The sequence below is a fragment of the Mixophyes fleayi genome, chromosome 3 (assembly GCF_038048845.1).
Source record: "Mixophyes fleayi isolate aMixFle1 chromosome 3, aMixFle1.hap1, whole genome shotgun sequence".
Lineage (NCBI taxonomy): Eukaryota > Metazoa > Chordata > Amphibia > Anura > Limnodynastidae > Mixophyes > Mixophyes fleayi.
The window spans coordinates 218,102,808-218,114,909 of record NC_134404.1 but is presented as its reverse complement, the minus strand read 5'-3'; positions in this window follow the sequence as shown (position 1 = coordinate 218,114,909).

Here is a 12,102-nt window from a genome sequence, read left to right as displayed (position 1 = left end):
AGAGACTCTTCATTAATTTTAGCCAATTCAGAAATCCTTTTTAGAGTGCCCTCTTCAAGAAGTGCTGAATCATTTCGAATATTTTCAGAGAATCTAGGATCCAAATACTGGGTGTCCAGCACCAACTGTTTATTTTCAGAAAATCTCTCTGTAAGACTTGCTAAACTTTGCTCACAAATTGGTCTGTACACTTCCACACGAAAACGTTTCAGTTCATCGGTTGGATGTTCATCAACTGAGATCTCACCTGCCATTCATTTCTTTCTGCCAACCCTTCTCACTGTGATCTCAGTTTCAATCTCAAGGAAAGAGATTGTTTCACAATTGGCTATGAGGTCATTCATTGTTGATGCAAAATGTGTAGCCTTTTCTGTAATATTATCAAAATCAATTTTCCTTAGCTGGTCAATGGCATTCTCAACCATTTTGCATGCCACCAGAAAGTCAAGACCACTGGTATGTAAGTATTTTGAAACTGGTCCAATCACATCAAAAATGGCAAGGAATACATTTGCTGTTAAAATGGTCTTGTACTCACATAGTTTTTCATATAAAGTTGTAGCTTCAGAAGTAGCCCTTGAAACACAATTTCCCAGCTGTGAGATTGAAAATAAAACTTCAATAGCATCCAAATACAGCGACTGCCTCTCTCCAAATACTCAATTAAGGGCCTTCTCCTTTGCCCAACATCTTGTCTGGCCAATTTTCTGCAATCTTAAAAGCTTTTCCTGTCCTTGTCTTTTATGAAGTTGTTCGGCCCATATGTTCATACGTTTGTGGGAATCTCCAATAAAAGATGCCATGCGGTTTAACAGACCAAAGAAATTTTTTGCTTCAAGGACTTCACAACAATCAGAAATGCATAGATTGAGGATGTGGCTATAGCACCAAATATAAATGGAATCAGGCACTACTTTAGCGATCTGTGCTCGAAAGCCTACATATGAACTCCTCATGTTTGCTGCACCATCAAATGACTCACCAGCAATTTTATGGTAGTCAAGCCCAAGCACTTGAAAATTAGCCATCAATAGTTCATTGAATCCTTGGCCTGATGCATCAGTAACCGGGAGAACAGAAATGAGTCATTCTTGGGTCGCTTCTTTTTTCCGCATACCTAATGACAACTGTTGCTTGATCTACAATTCCTGCATCTTGTGTGGAATCAACTTGAATGCTAAATCTATTTGCACCAATTTCTGAAACGATTAATTGCTTAATACGATTCTCAATTGCCATAATCACTTTAACTACGGTCTTGTATGATAAAAATGTCACTAGACTTCCACGACCAACTGCTCCTGCTTTTACTCTTTCCTGCAAACGTGTTTTTCTTTTTTCACTCCCTTGAATACATTTTTCAAGGTGATTTTTTAATGGGATATCATAATGGGATAACAGCAAAATAATTTCTAAAAAATTACCATGATTAATCTCGCTGTTATTAAGATTGTAGAGTGATTCATTAGTTCCATTGGCACGAAATGGCAAGCTTTGTTTCCCAATAAGTTTTACCACATCAAATATGCGCTTCATGACTTCAATGTTTTGAAGTATCTCTTTTTTTCGTCTTGAAGCTTGATCCCTGTTTATTAATGTGTCAATGCTTCTGTTTTTCCTTACAATAAAGTATGCATTAGCAGCATCAATGATTTTTTGAAGATTCATGCTTATTTATAGCTTGATGGCAGTGTCTGAGATTTGTACAGCCACTAACAACTGGTGATACGGCATCTGAAAAAGCGATACATATGCTGCAGAAAAATTTTGTACCCGAAATGTTAGCCAAGAGCGCCTAACAAGTTTTGTTGTTTCCGATAATAGAAATCTGCCTCTTTAAATGAAATGTTGTCACAATCCATGGTAGTTGGCTGATAAGGGTGCTGCTCAACAAATGCAATTTTTTCTGCAATAGAGCTTGTTGGAGAAAGCACATATGACAGACTTGTAGATTTTACAACCCTGTCCAAGTCATGGCTCTCTTCTACTATGATGCACTCTATCTCAGGAGGGCTCCTGGGAATGACTGTGTGGCTGTAGTTGAGAGCTCAGCTGAGAGCTACTTTCAGGGAAAACCACCAAATCACTGACATTGCCTTCTGATTCCTCTTCCGTCTCATATAACACTGCTGGAGGGTTTGTATTATCACTTGTGCCAGCAATAATCTCTTCAGTATGGCTTTTATGTGGTACATTTGTTGCCTGAAATAAACTTTGTGTTAAGGAAGCCCCAGATCTTTAAGTTAATTAGCTTTAAAGCTGCACTACCACCAAGACCTTTGTAGGACCACCCCCTTCAACACAGTTCTGGGGACTGGTTAGTGCAGAATATATTTCCCAGAGCTAGTGAGTTTTTCCTGGAGGAAAACTGGGCTGCGTGATACTTTGCAGTGAGTAAGAGGGGGAGAACCAATGATAATCTGCAATTGTGAACATTGCGGCTTTTGATCGATAGATTCTGGTCCTCTCACTCACTCCGCCTTCCTCACCCAACTGCAGCCATTTTAAAGCTGTGAACAAAATGTTTACCACTTTAGATGTTAAATATTCAGCATGCAGAAACAAAAGGAACATCAACAAAGTATATAAATTTATAAATATGTATCTGAAACTCGAAAAATGAACACATACTCACTCAAGAAAATCCATGCACTATTACAACGTAAAACGTTTTCATGCAAACTTTTGTGTGCTGTATATTCACTCGTACCAGTACCACCACCTTTTATTAATCAATACTTTGCATAATGCATAATATTTTCAATACTTGTAGCATAATCAGTCCGTTAAGTATGCTAAAACATAGCCCTCTAAACTTTACAGCAGAAAGCTCACAAAAGTTGACTTAACTATTTTGTAATGTATTGTAGATAATTATTTGTATTTTCTGTTTGATAAACAAGTAAGAGTGAATGCACACTTAGGCCTCGGACCCACTGGCATTTTTTGGTATGCATTGTATTAGCATTTTTAGTGCTAGTAAAAGGCATGTAATGGGTGTGACATTAGAAACTACTAATTCTAGTGTCACTGTACCCATAGCACTTTCACTGCTAATGTGAATTTCCAGGAACACGTTGTGTTTTATTGTTCTGTTACAGTGGGTAAAGGTATTAGGCAATCCCTCCAAATGCTATGGAAAATGCTACTAACAAACGTGTTAAACACATTTTCACTTTCAGTATTAAGCACCTAAAATAACAGTGGGTACCTATCCAAAACCAGTTGAGTCGGTATTCTTAAACAGATAACTTCTAACATACCCCTGTAAAAGACAGTTTCATTTGTTTGGGATCCTTTCCAGCCAAATCAAGCTCTTTTGTTCTTTTTTCTCTAGCTTTCTGAGCACCTCCTTTCACTTTCATTTTTTATTTGGAGCTCTCCATATTTATTAATCTGGAATCAACTATCATTTGGTAAACACCCAAAAATGTTGTGAGTGGCAGACCAGTATAAAAATATGGCTCCAAATAACAAATTGTAATAATAGGTTATGGAAATAAGAGTAAACAACATTATACGGCTTCACACTTGCAATCTTTGACAATACAATACACTGCATTGTACTTAAACACACACTCAGAGTCAAGAGCGCTAACTATTGTTCTTGGTGCAGCAAAATGGTTAGAGGAAAAAAATTATATTTCTATATTCTTCATAATTGTTTACATTTATCTGTGATAACTGCACCTTCACTTATTATTTTAGAAAACTTTTCTATAATAATTTCATTATAATAATTTCAGATCATTTTGTAATAAAACTCAAATTTTACTCACACACAAGCACTCAAACATCCAGGTAAACCACCTGCACATAATAAACTACAAACCAAATTCCTATTTGCAATGTTTATTTATATTATTTTCATTCATTTTGTTATAAATTTGCTTAATTACTGAAGGATGGCACTATATAAGACTCACAACAAATGAAAGACATTGTGATCCTCTGAAGAAGTCAGAAAGATGAAATTTGTATGAACAGCTCTAGTTAACACTGTCAAAAAATGCTGGGAGCCAACTTAGTAGCATAAGGCTTCCATTCGCCATCACCAGTTCAACAGGAAGTAAAAGGATGCACAAGGATTTAGACTTCTGGTACTCCTAACACCATAATAAGTCCGATTAAAGGGTTTGTCACTCCTTTCCCCATTAGACTAACAAACGGACTGCCCCAAGGTTGCAATCAACAAGAGAGCAAAAAATATTAATATTATTTACTGCAATGAAAATTGAATTTTATGTTTATATTTGATCTTATGTGGCTATATATTGAAGTTTATCTACATTTATATATATATATATATATATATATATATATATATATTGTAAAAAAATAAATTATATATATATATATATATATATATATATATATATATTAAAAATAGCAGCTTGGAAGCTCTTCCAACACACCCATTAGATGGCTGCCCAGTTTCGTTTTTATATTTAGATTAAATGTCATCCAAATCCGTCCATTGGAAGGCCCAGTACAGGCTTTTAAGTTCTGACCAGCGTACACGAACAGGAGGTCTGACTGGGACCTCAACTCCTGGTATGTCTTCTGATATCCAATGTTACAAGTCTGTTAAGTTTTCATCCAAATCCATCCAGTGGAACGCTCACAACAGGCTCCCTTGGTCAAAGTTCTGCCCAGCGAACAACAACGGGTGGTCCGACCTGGACCCTAACCCCTTATAACACACCCAGGATCCAAGTGGACCACCTTGCACTGGTTTCATTCCAATCAGTGCAGGGGTGTCTAAATGCAAACAAACCAAATCCATTCAGTGGAGGGTCCAGAACATGCTCCCCAGGTCAAAGTTCTGGCCAGCGTGCACCAACGGGAGGTCTGACTGAGACCTACACCCCCTGGTATGTCTTCCTGGATCCAATGTTAAAAGTCTTTTGAAATTTTCATCCAAATCCATCCAGTGGAAGGCTCGGAACAGGTTTTGCATGTCAAAGTTCTGGCCAGTGTACACAAGCAGGAGGTCCAACCAGGTTCCTAAACCCCTTTAATTCTGGTTGGGATCAAACTGGACTACCATGCGTTAGTTTCATCCAAATTGGTGCAGGGGTGTCGAAGATACTGGCCTCCAAGCAAACAACCAAACAAACTTCTTCTTTTATATATATAGATCTCTCTCTCTCTCTTTCTCTCTAATGCACTGTATATCAATGTTGTATTGTTGTAGGAAGCCTATCACTCTCACAAATGTGATACTTTAGTTTGGGCACATACTGGGCAACAGAAAGACATTTTGAAAGATATCTGGGGATACCATAATACCGGATACCAGGGGATACATGGGAATTACAACCGCTTGGACTCAAGCCCTGAGTTCAAGCTATGAGGAATTCCCATGTTATAAATATGACTGAACTGCTGTAAGAGATCATTTGCGTTAGTAGCTCTTAAGAGCTAACATTGTGTCGCATATGAGGGGTTTTTATTTTGCTTCTTGTGGTTCCCCAAACGCTTAATGTTAGCCTGGGCATACTGGAACCATTAGGGACAAAAAAATAATTATTATTACCCCATACCCACGGCCCCAGAGGTATGGGAAGAGCTCTAGTGCTATCAACACAGGGCTGATTAAACTTAGGAGGGTGTTATGCATTTTTTTTTTTTGTAAATCTAATCTCCCTAAGGAATCCAGCCCATTGTGAGCAGCCTTGGGCTGGTTTGGCATTATGGCAGGGGGGTCCCTACACTGCGGGATGCCCTGCAATAGTGCCATCAGCTCAGCCTGTGAAAGCCTTGTGCTGCTAACAGTGAAATTGGGGGAACCCCACGATTATTGTCATTACGATTTTGCTAGTACCAGCCTAAGCTGGCAGCACTAGGGCTGGTCAAGCTTTTTGCAATCTTTCTTTTCATGTATTACTGTTTTAAATCCAGTCATTTATGTTGACATTTTGACTTTTTACATTTTACATTTTACATGACAACATTTTAACTGTGTCAACCTTATAACATTATGACTGTCTACATTATAGCAGCTGTGATATTATGACTGTCGACATTTTGGTGTACATAATTTCACTGTCAACATTTTCAATGTCAATATTTCATACCCAACCCCTAGGGATCATTGGGTTTGTGGAAACTTTTAAGGAACATAATAATATTCCCCTGCCACTCAATGCTGTACAGCAATCTGCGCCAAGTCAGTATGCTAATCCCTGGTCCATCGGCTGCTTGAGGTTATTAAACCACACGTTTCACTACTGTGATGACTCTTATATAAATCTATAAATTAATATTAGTTTGGATTAAATGCACCATCAAACTTCTAGCCATGGATTAATTTCTCTAAAATATTAAAATTATGTATAGTTAGATTGGTACAGATGGATTGCCATCATATATTCAGACTCACTGTGTTCAGCTGCTGAGCAAAGAAGGCAGCAGTTAAACACAGATGGTTGTTCAGTAGATTCGCAAAAAAAACCTGTTTTTGGTGCGACAACACTGGTCATCACTGTTTTGTAACTTAATTCTGTTTCTACAAATTTTTAACTGTCTCATTCTTGTGAGAAGGTAGGGCACAGAGCTGAACTGCCACTCACATGCCATAATGATATATCTAGGCAATTTACAGTAACTTTATCATCATTATTTTCCAAATTATGTAACTGACTGGAAATGAAATCATTATGAAGCTATATTAAGGTTATACTATCAAAGATATTGTAAATAAACAAGTGATGAGTATAGTGGAGGCTCTGTTCATGTATAGTACAGCATGATTGTGTACAGTATATTAAACAAAGATGTACTGAGACCTGCTTTCCAGTTCAGTATAATACAGTACACACTGCTTACTGTCCATAGAGTATCCAGTGTTTATGAAAACATGTCTGTAGAACACTACCAAACAACCAAATATTTGAACACATGTAGTTATAGGGTAGGATAGGGAGGGATATGGACTGTTTGTAATTTGATGTAGCATTACAGAGTTTTGTTTAAATAAATAAATAAAATATGTTATTTGTCAGCTGTCAATTAACTGATTTTTAATTTATAATATGCACATACATGCATAACGCAGGCACAACATCTCTTATACTAGTATTTGTTATTACAAAATTATGCAGTACAGAACATCTCCACAAACTGCTGTATACAATATTCTGCACCTTGTAATATTCTAAATGCAATCTTCTCAATTGTTGTGTTTTAAAAGTGGAAACAACGAGGCATAACCTAGCAGCCATTGAGGATGGTCGCATCTCCGTAAAGCTCCTCACGTAAATGGATAATATCCCCATCCATTGCCTACTATTAAGAATCCTGAAGACTGTCGCCTGCTACTCAAGTTGCGTCACACACTGCCTATACCTCCGGGGCACCTTGCTGTCAACTCCTCGACTGGATTGGCACGTTTGTGGGAACGGGGCCTGCTCACCAGTGATACCCGCAGATACCACCGGCTCTGCTGTGGCACCCCCAGTGAGGCTCATTCCAATGTTTACAGCCCGCTCATTTGCCCTACTAGTCTCCCTCTATAGAGCCTCAGACATTGGGCCCCACCAATCTTGGTTGCCTGCTGACCTGCTTCATTGCCCACGATAGAAAGGAATCGGGCCGGATCCCCAGAGCGCTCCCGCCTTCAGGCCCTGGCGACTCCCCCCGCGATCGGCCCTCACGCTGCTAACCTCCTTACCTGTCCCTTGGATCATCTACCGCGGTCTCTGTTCTTCCAGGAAATCGTAAGTGCCAGGCTGCCAAAGCCAGCTTCATTTCCGGTCCAACGTGCAGTGCAGGAACAGGGCATTGTATTGAGACTCCAGCTGTCTCCAACCACTGGATCCAGTCTGGTCTTGGGCTCCCAGGCGGACCATATTCCACTTGTCATGAAGTGGGCTTAAAAGCCCATGAAAGCAGCTTCTTCATTAGCCTATCAAACTGTACACTGAAAGCGGGACTTTGCAGCCACCCTGTGGCTATTCTTTGCTACTATGACTGCTATTTTCTCTGACATTGAAGGATAAAGACTTTATGTAATCTCAATCACACTGAATGTGTCTGAGATATTTAAATTCAAAAGGAGGTGTGACTTGGCAGCTACATTTCTTGTTTTGGAGTCCTGGAGTTCAACACTACATGAGAAAAATGTTCCTGACTACTATTACCTGGGGAGCAGTCGCTTAATGCCAGACAACTGATCGTCGGGCGATTTGACACAGCCGTCCTTTACAAAGTCTTCGGTGACTATGTTTACTATGCTGCCCGATCCAGGGTAAGACCCCTTTCACCTAAGCTGAGATCAGTGTTCGATCTCCCACCTAGCCCTCATTTCTTCACCTTATCCTGCCTGCCTTATCTCACCCTACCGCCAGACCTATCTGTTAGACCTGTTAGACCTCAACAAACCAAATAAAGTGACATTGGGAACATCAACTAATTGTCACAACTATATAGCGTACCTGCTATTGTTGGCGCAACTCAGAGGAAGGTGCGGAATCTAACGTGCCCCTGGTATTCACCAGGCACCCCCGCAAGGAAGTATGGACTCCGCTGCAGGGACACGCAGGTCGCGGTCATTCCAAGAGTCAACAGTGAGATACAAGGAGGTGTCAGACAGGCCGGGTCGGTAACGTTCTGGTAGCAGAGGTACAAAGGGATATCCAGAAGAATGGTGAGGCAAGCCGGGTCGGTAACTTTCAGGTACCATAGTACAAAGGCAGAATCCACATAGAGGTGGTCAAATGGTCCGGGTCAAAAGGTCACAGGCAGGAGAAGGATAATCAGGAACAAATACAGCAACTGGTACACACAAACGCTGGAGGCAGGAAGACCTGATACGCTGGCACTGGTAGGAGGTCCAGAGGAAGATTAAATACCACAGTGAACCAATCAGCATCGCGCTACAGCGCTGTCATCCATAGCGCCGGAATCCACTATAGCGTCCCGTTGCCTAGCAACGGGGTGTACTGTCGTGCAGAGGCCGGGCAGCGGGGAATCCGGAAGTGATGCATCTGGTTGCTAGTCGGAGGAACAGGCGGCCGAGCGGGATGGTGCCTGACAGTATACCCTCCTCCTCCTCCTCCTCCTGTTTGAAGGAATCTCTCAAGAACTCTAGGAGCGTGAAGGTCCTGCTTGTCCACACATGATCTCTCCTCTGGCCATATCCTTTCCAATGGACAAGATATTGCTGTTTGCCATGAAGAATGCGGGAGGCCAAAATCCGATTGACCTCAAATTCTGTTCCAGAAGAGGTTTGTATTGGTGGAGGACGACAGGGAGGTCGAAAGAATTTGTTGAGTACCAATGGTCGAAATAATGAGACATGAAAGGTATTGTCACGGGCACTAGGAGTCTTTGCCCAGGATATCACCAGATGATGTTCTTACCAGAGTAATATAGCTGGTACTATGGTCCTCTGGTAGCAGGGTGACAATGGAACAGGAGAATCAGCAGATGGTGAGAGAATGCTCAAGGAAAGTCTATGACTAGCAGCAACTGGTAATGAGTAGATGTATGTACACGAGGAACCAGATGGACAAGTAAACGTGAGGAGAGTCAGTCGTCTGCGTACAGCAAGTTGTACCACTGCTATAGTGAGGAGGAATGTCCAGGAGTAGAGAGGAGGTAGTGAAAGTCAGTGGTCTGCATATAGCAAGTTGTACCGCTGTCTATAGTGAAGGAATAGATTCCAGGTGCAAATAGGTAACGGGGAAGTCAGTGGTCTGCGTACAGCAAGTTGTACCACTGCTTATGTGAGAGGATACTTGAAACTGGTGCCAATGGGAAACAGGAGTCAGTGGTCTGCGTTCAGCAAGTTGTACCACTGCTATATATATGTGAGGAGGGGCACGAGGAGATGAATGGAATACTGAGGATACACGGGTCACACGGTACTTGATCCCACGATGATAACCACAATACAATAATAACTGACAAGCGCTACTTGAAGTATACAAAGTCACTATAGAGATTCAGGTAATAGGAAACAAAGTCAATAGTAACAATAGCCTCAGTAGATGGAAGACTCCGGGGATGAACACAACACAGTCCAGACGGATATGCAATACAATAGCAAAGTCAATGGAAAGTATGCATACCGCGGTTCAGGAGAGCAGGCTGTCAAGGAGACGTGCAGGGGTACCTGAACGGCTGAATGCTGGCAGGAGGAGAGACCACTGGAGGATGGAAGCGGTAATCAGGTTGGTGCAGCGCACGGAAGGTAACCGGTAATCAACGAAGCAATACTCAGGAAGCAGAAGTAAGTAAAACTGGAAACATGATGAACACGGGAGAGTTGAAGCGGTCTGGTATCCGGCAGTAGTAACGGAGGCAGCGGAGAAAGGCACGCTGAACACAGGAGAGTAGAGGCGGTCTGGAATCCGGCAGTAGTAGCGAAGGCAGCGGAGGGGAGACACGCTGAACACAGGAGAGTAGAGACGGTCTGGAATCCGGCAGCAGTAGCAGATAGAATTCAGTGGAGAGCTGACAGGATGAACACAGGAGAGTTGAGACGGTCTGGAACCCGGCAGTAGTAATGGAGGCAGCGGAGAGCAGACACGCTGAACACAGGAGAGTTGAGGCGGACTGGGATTCGGCAGCAGTAGCGGATAGGAATCAGCTGAGTGCAGACACGATGAACACTGGAGAGTTGAAGTGGTCTGGAAACCACAATCGAAGTAGACAGGAATCAGCTGGAGCTGAATACACGAGGAAACACAGGAACACCTTCAGAGGCTCATGGGGAATGAGACTCCACGCTGAACACAGGAGAGTTGAGGCGGACTGGCATCCGGCAGCAGTAGCGGATAGGAATCAGCTGAGTGCAGACACGATGAACACAGGAGAGTAGAAGTGGTCTGGAAACCACAATAGCAGTAGACAGGAATCAGCTGGAGCTGAATACACGAGGAAACACAGGAACACCTTCAGAGGCTCATGGGGAATGAGACTCCAAGATCAGGCAACTAGGTAGTGATCACAAGTGGTTTAAATAGGGAGGGTTGCCTGATCATCCAATCAATTAAAATCAACAGGTACTGAAGGTTTCATAAGGGCTGCACATGCGCAGACCCTCAGGATGGCGGACGGCCACGGTTCCTGAACACAGGAGAAATGGCACTCACAGTCTGGTGAGTGACATGTATTATGACATCTCAGGGAAGGAGGAAGTTTCAATTTGAAGCATACAGGATTGATTACTTGCAGGATGGTGTACGGGCCAATTAATCGGGGAGCCATCTTCATAGAAGGAACTTTTAGTTTCAGGTCGTGGGTGGATAGCCATACTTGGTCTCCCACTTTTAGGAGGGGAGTGGCCCTGCGATGACGGTCTGCAAAGATCTTGTGATGCTGAGTAGCCTTGAGTAAAGCCGTCTTAGTCTTGGCCCAAATGAGAGCAAACTCCCGATAAAGGGTATCTACGGCTGGAATCGGAGAGGAAGAAACTGGAAAACGATCCGGAAAAACAGGATGACTTCCATATACAACAAAGAATGGGGAGAATCCCGTGGACTCATGAATGTGTTGGTTATGGGAAAACTCCACCCAAGGAAGGAATTGAGACCATTTATTCTGATTGTCAGAGGTAAAACAGCGAAGAAACGTGCTAGTCGGAGGAACAGGCGGCCGAGCGGGACGGCGCCTGACACTAATTTCTTCGGATAAAAATCTAAATCCTCCTCTCCCCAATCTGACCGCCAGGAAGCTTTGGGCTCCTTGTTGTCTCCTGAAGTGGAGATGACCCTCAGATCCAAGCGGTAATGACTAACCTCCTGGAGGGGGAAAAGGCGGCTTTCCATCAAGAACTGACAAAAGCGGTCAATGATTTTAAATCCGAATTGAACACTGTAGGCAACAGGACAGATGCTCTGGAATAAAAAAAACAGATGATATCTGCTGGTCCCACTCTGTTTTAGATAAGGAATTATCCCGCCTCCATGATGAAGTTAAGACTTTGAAGGAAAAACAGGTGGACTCTGAAAACCCGTCTCGCCGCAATAATATCCACATTAGAACTGTTGCTGAAGAAGTTGGCATAGCGGATATCCAAGCTTTCCTCAAGGCCCTCTTCCTTCACCTTCTTTCGGATACCTCCGATGCTGACTGCCTTATGGAGTTGGCTCA